Genomic DNA, 10,355 nt, shown 5'->3' on the forward strand with positions numbered 1-10,355 from the left:
CTCCTTGCTCTTCGCTGCTGCGTGTCAATGTGGTGAAAAGGCAGAATAGTGCCTTGATGAGTTCTGTGCGGCAAACAGCACCCCCCCCACTTGCTGGGACCGCGGCAAAGCTGCAGATAGGAAGACAGAGTTTCCATTCACTCTTTCGCTTTATCTTCCCCTGCCTTCTTAGCTTTTTCACAAATTTTTTTCTCATAGCATTGAGCCTGAAAACCAGTGTTTCCTGCTGTTCCTCTCCAATATCTTTTTACCTTTAGAGCAGCAAGTTAAATGCGACGCCGTCCCTTTAATCCATGCTCGAGGACGTGGGTCCCACGTGGAGCACGAGGAGTGGAGGGGAAGTCAGGCACGGTCGCCTGTGACGGGGCGGGGCCACGTCCAGACCGGAAGAGGAGGCAGGCGGAGTCGATGCGTCTCGCGGCCCGGGGCTCCTGTGAGCGGTGTGGAGACCCGGGGCCGCGCTAGCAGGAGGTTGGGCGCCGCGTGCTGAGAGAAGAGTCCCCGACATTGCCCAGGTAAGTTTCAAAAGGCTGGGGGGGCTTGGTGCACTTGTGTGTGTGTATGCTCGTGTGTGTATGCGACGGCGACGGTGACGGCGGGGGAGGGGGGGCCTCGGGGATGCGCGCGCCCCAAACTGTCTGTGTGTGTGTGTATGCGACGGCGGGGGGGCCTCGGCGCACTCGTGTGTGTGTGTATGCATGGGAGAGTGTGTGTCTCTGTATGTATGTATGTATGTGCGTGCGTGCGTGCATGGGTGCTCGTGTGTGTGTCTGTGTCTGTGTGAATGCGCATGCGTGTGGGAGCTTCCCAGGAGACAGCAGCTGGCCACAGCGCTCGTTCGCGTGCGCGTGGCCAGCTCTAATCGCCTCCTCGGAGACAAAATGCGCGCGGCCAGTACTGTCTCCTGGGGAGCACAGTCAGTGACAAAAGATCTCCTGGCGGACACAGCGCTGACGCGCTGTTAAACGCCAGGAGACCTAAAAAGAGCTTGCAGTATCCTTTCTAAAACACATGGAATATATTAGATTTATCGAATGCTCGAAACAAAAAACTTTTACCTTGTACCAAGAGTATAGCGTTAGCGAAGGTTTCCAACCATATTTAACATCAGTTACGAAAAGTTCACACCGCTTCGTATTAACTCGCTTTCGTCTGGGTATTGTACATCATCTAGTGGCAGTCCCTCTGATTAACCAGCATAGCACTTCTCCCTGCCCCTGCGACGGGAGATCTAAACAGAGTAGCTGTCATTTTATGCTGTTTTGTAAATTTTATACTCCAATGAGGAAATTTTATTTAAAACCCATCTTTTTATCTAATAAATTACGATGCACTAAGACAGCCATGCAGGCAATGTTTAACATGACCGCCCTCAAGCACGCCACCCGCAAACACCACCAGCTGATCCACACCACCAAGAAGTCAGCATTCAAGGATCGGCTAGACAACAACGCACACAACAGCAAGGAACTCTTCAGCATCGTCAATGAGCTCTCCAACCCCAGCGCCGGAACCAACGACATCACCCCCTCACAAGACCTATGCGACTCACTCGCCTCGTTCTTCCACAGCAAGATCGCAGACATACACAACAGCTTCGGACCACAGACCTCGCACCCAACCACTGAGCCGACACCCCCCACCAGCACCCTCCGCGTCTGGGCCCCGGTCAGCACCGAAGACACGATCCACACAATGAACACCATCCACTCCGGATCGCCAACCGACCCATGCCCCCACCACGTCTTCAACAAAGCCGACTCCATCATCGCACCCCAACTCCGGGACATCATCAACTGGTCCTTCGACACCGCCACCTTCCCGGAGAGCTGGAAGCATGCTGAACTTAGCGCCCTCCTGAAGAAACCCTCGGCAGACCCCACCGACCTCAAGAACTACCGCCCTATCCCGCTCCTCCCGTTCCCCGCCAAAGTCATCGAGAAGACCGTCAACAATCAGCTTGCCGCCTTCCTCGAGACGAACGGATCCCTCGACCACTCACAGTCAGGCTTCCGAGCCAACCACAGCACCGAAACCGCCCTCATCGCAGACACTGACGACATCCGAACCCTGCTCGACAACGGGGAAACAGCGGCCCTCATCCTCCTGGACCTCTCCGCAGCGTTCGATACTGTCTGCCACCGCACCCTAGTACAGTGCCTCAGCAACGTCGGAATCCAGGCGAAGGCACTGGACTGGATCACCTCGTTCCTCGCCGGAAGAACCCAGAGAGTCTGCCTCCCCCCGTTCACATCCGGGGCCACCGAAGTCATCTGCGGCGTACCACAAGGCTCATCACTCAGCTCGACCCTCTTCAACGTCTACATGAGCCCCCTCGCAGCCATCGCACGCCAACACAACCTCAACATCATCTTCTACGCAGACGACACCCAGCTGATCCTCTCCCTCATCAGCGACCCAGCCACCGCCAGACCAACCTACACGAAGGGATGAAAGACGTAGCCGAGTGGATGAAGACCAGCCGCCTGAAGCTGAACTCAGACAAGACGGAAGTCCTCATCCTGGGATCATCACCATCTGCCTGGGACGACTCCTGGTGGCCCCCCGCCCTGGGCAGCGCACCCAAACCAACGGACCACGCACGCAACCTGGGCTTCATCCTACACTCCTCCCTCTCGATGACCAGACAAGTCAACGCCGTCTAATCATCATGTTTCAACATCCTCCGCATGCTCCGAAAGATATTCCGATGGATCCCCACCGAAACCAAAAAGACGGTCACCCAGGCACTCGTCACCAGCCGACTGGACTACGGAAACACCCTCTACACCGGAACCACAGCCAAACTGCAGAAAAGACTTCAACGCATCCAGAACGCCTCCGCGCGACTCATCCTAGACATCCCCCGACACAGCTACATCTCCGGACACATGAAAGACCTGCACTGGCTCAGGGTCAGCAAGAGGATCACGTTCAGACTCCTCATCCACGCACACAAGGCCCTCCACGACCTGGGCCCCAAGTACCTCAACGACCGCCTGACCTTCTACACGCCCACCCGCCAGCTACGGTCGACCAGCCACGCCCTCGCCGCCGTCCCACGCATTCGAAGAGCCACCATGGGGGAAGATCCTTCTCCTTCCTGGCAGCCAAGACGTGGAACTCCCTCCCCATCCACCTCCGTCTTACCCAAGGCCACCTCTCCTTCAGGAAGCAACTCAAGACCTGGCTGTTCGAGCAGTAACGGACCCCCCTGCCCCCAAGCGCCTTGAGACCCTCTGGGTGAGTAGCGCGCTATACAAATGTCATGATTGATTGATTGAACCTGCAGAGTCCAGATATATGTTTCTGCATAGCAACATACATTTTAAAATGTATATCTGTACGTAAATCAATGATCCTATGAACAAACTGAATTAAAAGCTGTATATATTAACATAATAGGGATAGGTAATAATAACCCTACGTTGTCTAGTGCACCGGTTATAGTATGAATTTTAGCTTTGTGTTTTAAGTTTATTTGATTCTGGGCGCATTATCGCAACAGCGAAACTGTATTTTTTTTTTAACCTGTGTTCCAATTCCCATGTATTTTATCGCTAGCATGTGTCACTTTATTGCAAATTTTGTACATATTTTATAAAGATAGAATTGCACTTTACTATGCATTTGCACTAGCGATACTATGAATCTTAGATCTATGTTTTAAGTTTATCTCATTCTGGGTGCATTGTTGTAACAGCGATTTAGCATTTTAATCTCATTGTACCTGTGTTCCAAGTTCTATGCACTTTACTACTGCTATCTTTGAATGAACGGACGCATGTCAACAGGCATTTACTTCACTAAAAAAGCAATTGTGCACAGCCTTGACCTTACAAGGGTTTGATCTATCATTGGAAAATATCGTAACCACAGACGCTAGTTCAAAAGGTCTGGGAGCGGTACTCACCCAAAAAATGCTATGGGTGTGCAATGCACAATAGCTTTTGCTTCACGCTCATTGACACGCACTGAGGAAAAGTACTGTCATAGAGTGTGAAGCATTAGCATGTGTAGGGGCCCTGGAACATTTTAGACAATTTTTGTGGGGCAACCAAGTCACCCTGTGTACTGATCACAAACCCTTAAGTAAAGTTTTCCCCACAAAGGGACTGCACACAGCTTCTCCATGGCTGGCAAGACTATCTGTGCGCCTCTTTGAATACAACTACAAAATTCAATATGTTCCTGGTGTTAGAAATGTGGTGGCAGACTTCTTTAGCAGAATGCCTGTTGGGTTGAGTGACCAAGACAAACCAGGGGAGGTCGAAGAGTCATGCATAGCCAGCAAAAATGAAAAATTTGATGTAATTTCGAGAGAGGAATGGTTATGTGAACAGGACAAGGACATCATTTTAAAACAGGTCATAAAAATGTTAACTGAGGGATAGACATGCAAAAATAAGTTGACTGACTCATTACGACATTTTTGGGGAGTGAAAAATGACTTATCACATGAAGAGGGTTTGCTATTATGGGGAGGTAGAGTTGTACCCCCAGCAGTTTAAGAATGAGAATACTAAACCTGTGCCACGAAGGACACGTAGGCATAGGTAAAACTAAGAGCAGACTCAAACAAGCATTTGCAATGCAATAGGTCTCGCATTTACGTGAGTTTGAGCTATTGGCATTGTAAATGACAATGCCTTTTATTTATATTTTGGCGTTTAAAACATAAATAAAAGGCATTGTTATTTACAATGGCAATAGCTTAAAATTGCGTAAATGCCAGACCTATTATATTGCAAATGCTTGTTTTCCCTGGGGCTGCTCCTATCTCTGGGTTTTCGCCGTCCCGCTCCTGCAAGCCAACTGTTGATGTGACACGAGAGAGACAGAGTATTTCATCCAGCCAGACCACCAATTCCAGTCAGGGGTGGGGTCCGGTGGATGGGGGTTGCTGCTAGCTGCCCCACTAATGCTTTTTTAGGATGACCCCCTTGTATCCCCTTGGTGTCTAGAAACAGGTACTAGTAATTACTACTCATTATGTATGTATGCATTTATTCATATATTATTCCTGTATCCATGAGGTTTGCATAGCGTGGGCATTGCGGGAGGGATTAGAGCACTTTATGACAGAAGAAGCACTATACCACACAGCAACAGAATTAACAATTACACCAGCGATAAATATGTATGGCGTCATGGCTCCTTACAGGGTTCAACAGTGGAGTCTCAGTCTAAGAAGAGCGGATAGGAAGAATGGAAATCAATTAAAAAAAGGAAAGTCTTTCAACTGTTCTCTTTCTGCTTCTTTGAAAAGGACGACAGCAAGCCCTGGTTGAACTGGAACCAGAGACATGCAGTTTTTACACACCGATCCTTGTAGCAGGCGCATTTCCCCCCTGAGCTATTTTCCCTGTGTTAGAATGTATGTACTCCAGCATATACAGATTTCTGCAGCAAGCTCTTCGAGTCTTAAGGCGCCGCAGTAAGACGCGATACACAAGTTACCCAAATGTCCTATATGTCACTTAAAAATGTAGCACTCTCTTTCTTCCTCCCAATACGCTGCAGTATGCGGTGGGATGCACATGTGAAAATACTACTATAAATAATGCTACTGAATTTAGCAAGTTCTCCCCAGTCTCAAAGCCCTGCAGGAAGCAGTGTTGTGCTGCCCTCGCGTGCATATTTTTATTTTTCATAGCGCTATATGATTTTGTTCTCCATCGCAAGCCTGTGAAATAAAACGTGCAATACAGAATAGTATGTACACATTTGTGTATATAGCGCTTGTTCCCGAAAATCCGTGCAGAACCGTTTGAGGCGAAGAGGCCCAAAAGTCTGCTTTTAACAGCTTAGAAAACCTGGGAATTTCCCACTGGGCACTAAAATATCAATATTGTAAAAACAATTATATATTTTGTTTCACTGTTCCCGTCAGGAACCACCGCTTTCAGTGTAGTGGGGGCCGTGACCACGAAGATGGACTCGTGTATATACTCAAACACCTTTAAAGAAACATCGCGTCGCGCTCTCTCAAGCTGATTTCTTGCAACACCAACAAACGCGCTTCAGCCACTTGGCCTCGCTCAATGTCAAATTGAAAATCAGCTTGAGAGTGCGGGACGTTCCTTCAGCTGGACGGGACAATGCGTTATCTCTTTCAACTAGAAGTGTTGCCTTTGTGTAACAAATACCTGGTCTCCACGGGACGCTGCTTTCACTCCATCTTCTCAATTTTAGATGCATGCGGGGGTTGAGCGAGGCCACTGCGTACGAGGTTATCAACAAAAATAAATGCTGTTGTATTAGAAGTATTTACTTTGGTTTTGACGACGCCATTGCGGCCTATCAGCTGTATTGTGAGGTACATACACATCTGCGTAACTTTTAAACTTCTGAGACTTAAAACGGACTCCTAGAGCTTAAAAATTGATGGGCACAGGTGCTTTAATGCAGGGTATGGCGAGGTCTTTGTCGGATTTCACTTGGGAGTTTAACATACACACAGAGACAAGGAAAGGCGGGGGAGGGAGGGCAGGACCAGAAGTGGGAGGTGTTCGTGGCGAGCGGCGGAGAAAGGGCGGTCGAAATAAATGATGGACCACTTTGCGACTGAGAGCAGCACACTGTAAAATGAGAGGAATAAAGCATAATGGCGGTAAGTGGGGCTGGGGGGGCGCTCCAATGTAGGCCGCGGGGCTTGTATGTATGCGGCGGGGGGGGCTTGTATGTATGCGGCGGGGGGGGGCTTCTATGTATGCGGCGGCGGTGGCGGCGGGGGGGGGGGCTTGTATGTATGCGGTGGCGGGGGGTGGGGGGGGCTTGTATGTATGCGGCGGTGGCCGGTGTCTCTGTATGTATGTGTGTGTGCGTGCGTGTGTGTAGGTGCCTCCTGCGTGTGTGAGGGGGGGGGTGCCAGTGAGCGGGGAGAAGTAGGGGGGTGCGCGCGTGTCTGTGTGTGTGTGTGTGTGTGTGCCTTCCTGCATGCGTGTGCATGTGTGTGTTTAGGGAATCTGTGGCAGGGGACGTGCACGGCGCCGGGCTGGGCGTGCGCGCTCACGAGGTCAAATCTCGGCCTGAAAATGCGCGTGGCACTTTGCTGTCCACATTCCCCAAAAAGTAACTACATAAGTTGTCTCGCATAGACAGCAAAAGCTTCGCTTTTGCTTTTGTCTAGCGAGACCTAAAAAACAGTTACTGGTGGCCAGGTATTAGTTTGGCAGTAGAAACGATGGTCAGGGATTGTACCCACTGCATCAACTCTGATAAGACTCAGGTCACCTTCAGACCACCGCTCCAACCCATCGCATGCCCCTCCATGCCTTGGGAGAGAATCGCTGTGGACATTATAGGTCCCATCCTTGAGCAAACTGAACAGTGGTACGTAATCGTGGTTATCGATCCTTTTTCAAAGTGGCCTGAGCTAAAGTTTGTTAAAAAACCTGATTCTGTTTGTATTGTAAAATTTCCTGACGACTTATTCACTCATGAAGGTCTCCCCAAACAGATTGTCAGTGACAATGGGCCCCAATTCTTGTCAGATGTTTTCAAGACTTACATGCATAGGAACCAAATAGAACATTAAACGACCTCAGTTTACCATTCAGTGGGCAACGGTGATGTTGAACGCTTTAACTGGGTCATTAAAACTGGACAGCAGGGCGCCATACAGGGGAGACCGTCACCATGGAGGGCCACGCACCACTGCCGGCACTCCATAGACTGTTGGTACCGGGTACTAAACCCATGCGTACTCGACCACTACATGTGTCTGTAGCCTGCACCTGCATGATGAGAATACATCGCATGTCTAAGAATAGGCCACCGTACTCACCCCCGCTACTGCTGGTGGGCTTCCCCAAAGGAGAGACATACTACACGGAGGGTGCCCTCCAAGTATGGACTGACCTAGCGGTCACAGAGGTGGAGTCCCCGTTTGAAGAAGGGCAGCTCAAAACGTAGGTCCAGATGATGGAGCAGTACGATCTCCCGCCCGGGCAATTTTTAATGCATAGACAACTTATAGATAGTAGCCACCGGTACTGGAACCCCAACATAGGGGAACCCCCAACGCACCCAGTGATCCATACTGTTTTGCACATGGGAGTGGGGCCATCTGGTCACCTTGCTCTACAAAGCAGTGTGGGAACTGATCCTCCCTTCCCTTCAGTCCTTACGTCAAAAGTGGGACACGGACATAGAAAGGGTAGTTAATGACAAAAGAATGTAACACTGCCTTAGAGTACCCCAAAAAGTTTTCCAGAAATGCGAGATTTCGGAATGTACAGTTCAATATCCTCCACAGAGCTTATCTCACGCCGCACCGTCCCCATCAGTTCTTCCCAGACACAAACTTTGCATGCCCCTGCTGCCAAGTCCTTGAAGCAGACTTCAAACACATGTTTTGGGACTGCCCCACTATTAACGATTACTGGGACAGGGTCCATCGGACACTCAGGGCAACGACCAACATCATGACTATGTCCACATGGGAGGCATGTGCTCTTGGGATCTTCTGCAGGTGGAAGACTGAAAAAGTGCAGCGTCGCTTTATGTCCCTAGGCATCCTACTAGTGAAAAGGGGAATAGCCATGCACTGGAGATCCCCCACAGGGCTCCCAGAAGCAGCCTGGATAGGAGCTATGAAAAAATGGGGGAAAGCAGAGACACTCAGGGAGGAAGAACTAAAGGGAATCCGCAAACACCCTATCCCCTTAGAATGGGCGCAATTAATACATACGTTCACACAAGAAACGAACCTGCCGGAGACACCCTCAGCTTCACAGTCTCAGATCCCACCGGTCCCTCCAGATAGCTCTAACGTAGAAGTGCCCCTGGAGAATTCGCCACTCCAGAGTCAATCCGAGGCAGTACCATGCAGAGAACAACTCCCCTCTAGGCAACAAAGGACATACCACAGAGGTTCACACCCCGACCCTTCCTCCGCACACACGACCATGCCTTCACACCCTACTGAAGGAATAATACCGCTGACGTGAGCGGTTCCATTCATTGTTGGTTGGAAAGCTTCCTCCCCTTTCTTCTCCGTATAGTTTACTCCAACAGTTGAAAAGTTCATAAGTTAGTGCTTGCGGCCGACCCTGCCAGCGATTTATTGGGAACGCATATAGGCACGATTAGACACGACAACACCGGGAACGCCACACAACAGCGAACAATTCACGACGCGAGGAGCGGCGAACTCCACCCGACCAGGACACAGAGTCGCTGACGAGTTAAGAACAACGCGTGGGCTCCCCGACATCTCTTTACCACGGACTATAGAGCACTGACACTGGGAGACCGCGGAATGTACGCGGATCGAACCACGGAATGTACGCGGGCGCGGATCGAACCGTTATACAATGTACGCTGATGATCGCGAGCACTTGCACCTCCTTGTAACTGTGTTTTAAAACATTGCACTAATGCACTGAGTCAAAGTGTCATAATAAATGTTAAAACCCAATAAACAAATTTAAACAAAATAAACTCCTTGCTGTTCCTACTGGGGAGAGCGGTTGACTCCATGACAGGGGCTGTGCAGGGGTCAGGGGTCACAGGTCAGACACTATGTCCTCCTCTGTCCTCTCCCCCACCCAGGGCAGTGATGTCACCGGCCCCCCAGGCCCCCACTCACCCCCTCCGCCGCCCCCGGGCCGCTCCCGGTTTTCATCGCTCCCTCCTGATGCTTGTCGCCTCTGACGTCAGCGCCGGGGGCAGTGACCCTCCACGGGGGGCCGGACCCAGGGGCACCGGGCTCGGAGCTGCGGAGGCGCCGAGGGGACAACAGGCAATGTGTGACCCTGAGCAAGCGGCAGCCTGGACTGGGAGAGGCGCAGTGCGCAGGCGCAGGGAGCAGGTACTATCCAAGGCGCATGCGCAGAAGAAGGAACACGTCCTGGCCAGTATCAATCACCGACTCTGAGCAGGAAGCAAAACGGAGTGAGTCGCAGTGCGCAGCCGCGGAGAGCAGATACTACTCCAAAGCGCAGGCGCAGAAGAAGGAACACTCCCGGGACCACAGTCAGCGACCGACCCTGAGCAAGAACTGAGTTAGGCTCAGTGCGCAGCCGCGGAAAACAGATACTGGTCCAAAGCGCATGCGCAGAAAAAAGTGCACTTTCTGGCCAGTGTCAATAACCGATTCCATTACAGGACCGCAGGCTTCGGATTATGCTTCTCTTTCTTATATTTGCCACTCACAGCAGCCAATGAAAAACCTTTTGTATGCAAATAAAACGACATTTCCCATGATGCTTGTACATACATCACATCCTGTATAGCCCAATAAGAGCGGCTGTACCCTGTGTCTCCTCCTCTTTCTTTGCTGCTCACGCAGACAGTTAAGTGCTCACAACATTATGCTATGATTTATGTCTTAGTTGACAGTTGGATTA

The 10,355-nt window shown here is 50.7% G+C and overlaps 1 pseudogene across 1 annotated transcript in view; it reads right to left on the minus strand.

Moving 5' to 3' along the window:
• Nucleotides 1-9,779, minus strand: part of LOC144770965 (uncharacterized) — a 191,026-nt pseudogene extending 181,247 nt beyond the window's left edge. The window contains exon 1 of the transcript XR_013599072.1: nucleotides 9,596-9,779. The product of XR_013599072.1 is annotated as an uncharacterized LOC144770965 (transcript). The remainder of the gene's footprint in view (nucleotides 1-9,595) is intronic.
• Between the last annotated feature and the right edge of the window lie 576 nt (nucleotides 9,780-10,355).

Source organism: Lissotriton helveticus, chromosome 7 (genome assembly GCF_964261635.1).
Source record: "Lissotriton helveticus chromosome 7, aLisHel1.1, whole genome shotgun sequence".
Lineage (NCBI taxonomy): Eukaryota > Metazoa > Chordata > Amphibia > Caudata > Salamandridae > Lissotriton > Lissotriton helveticus.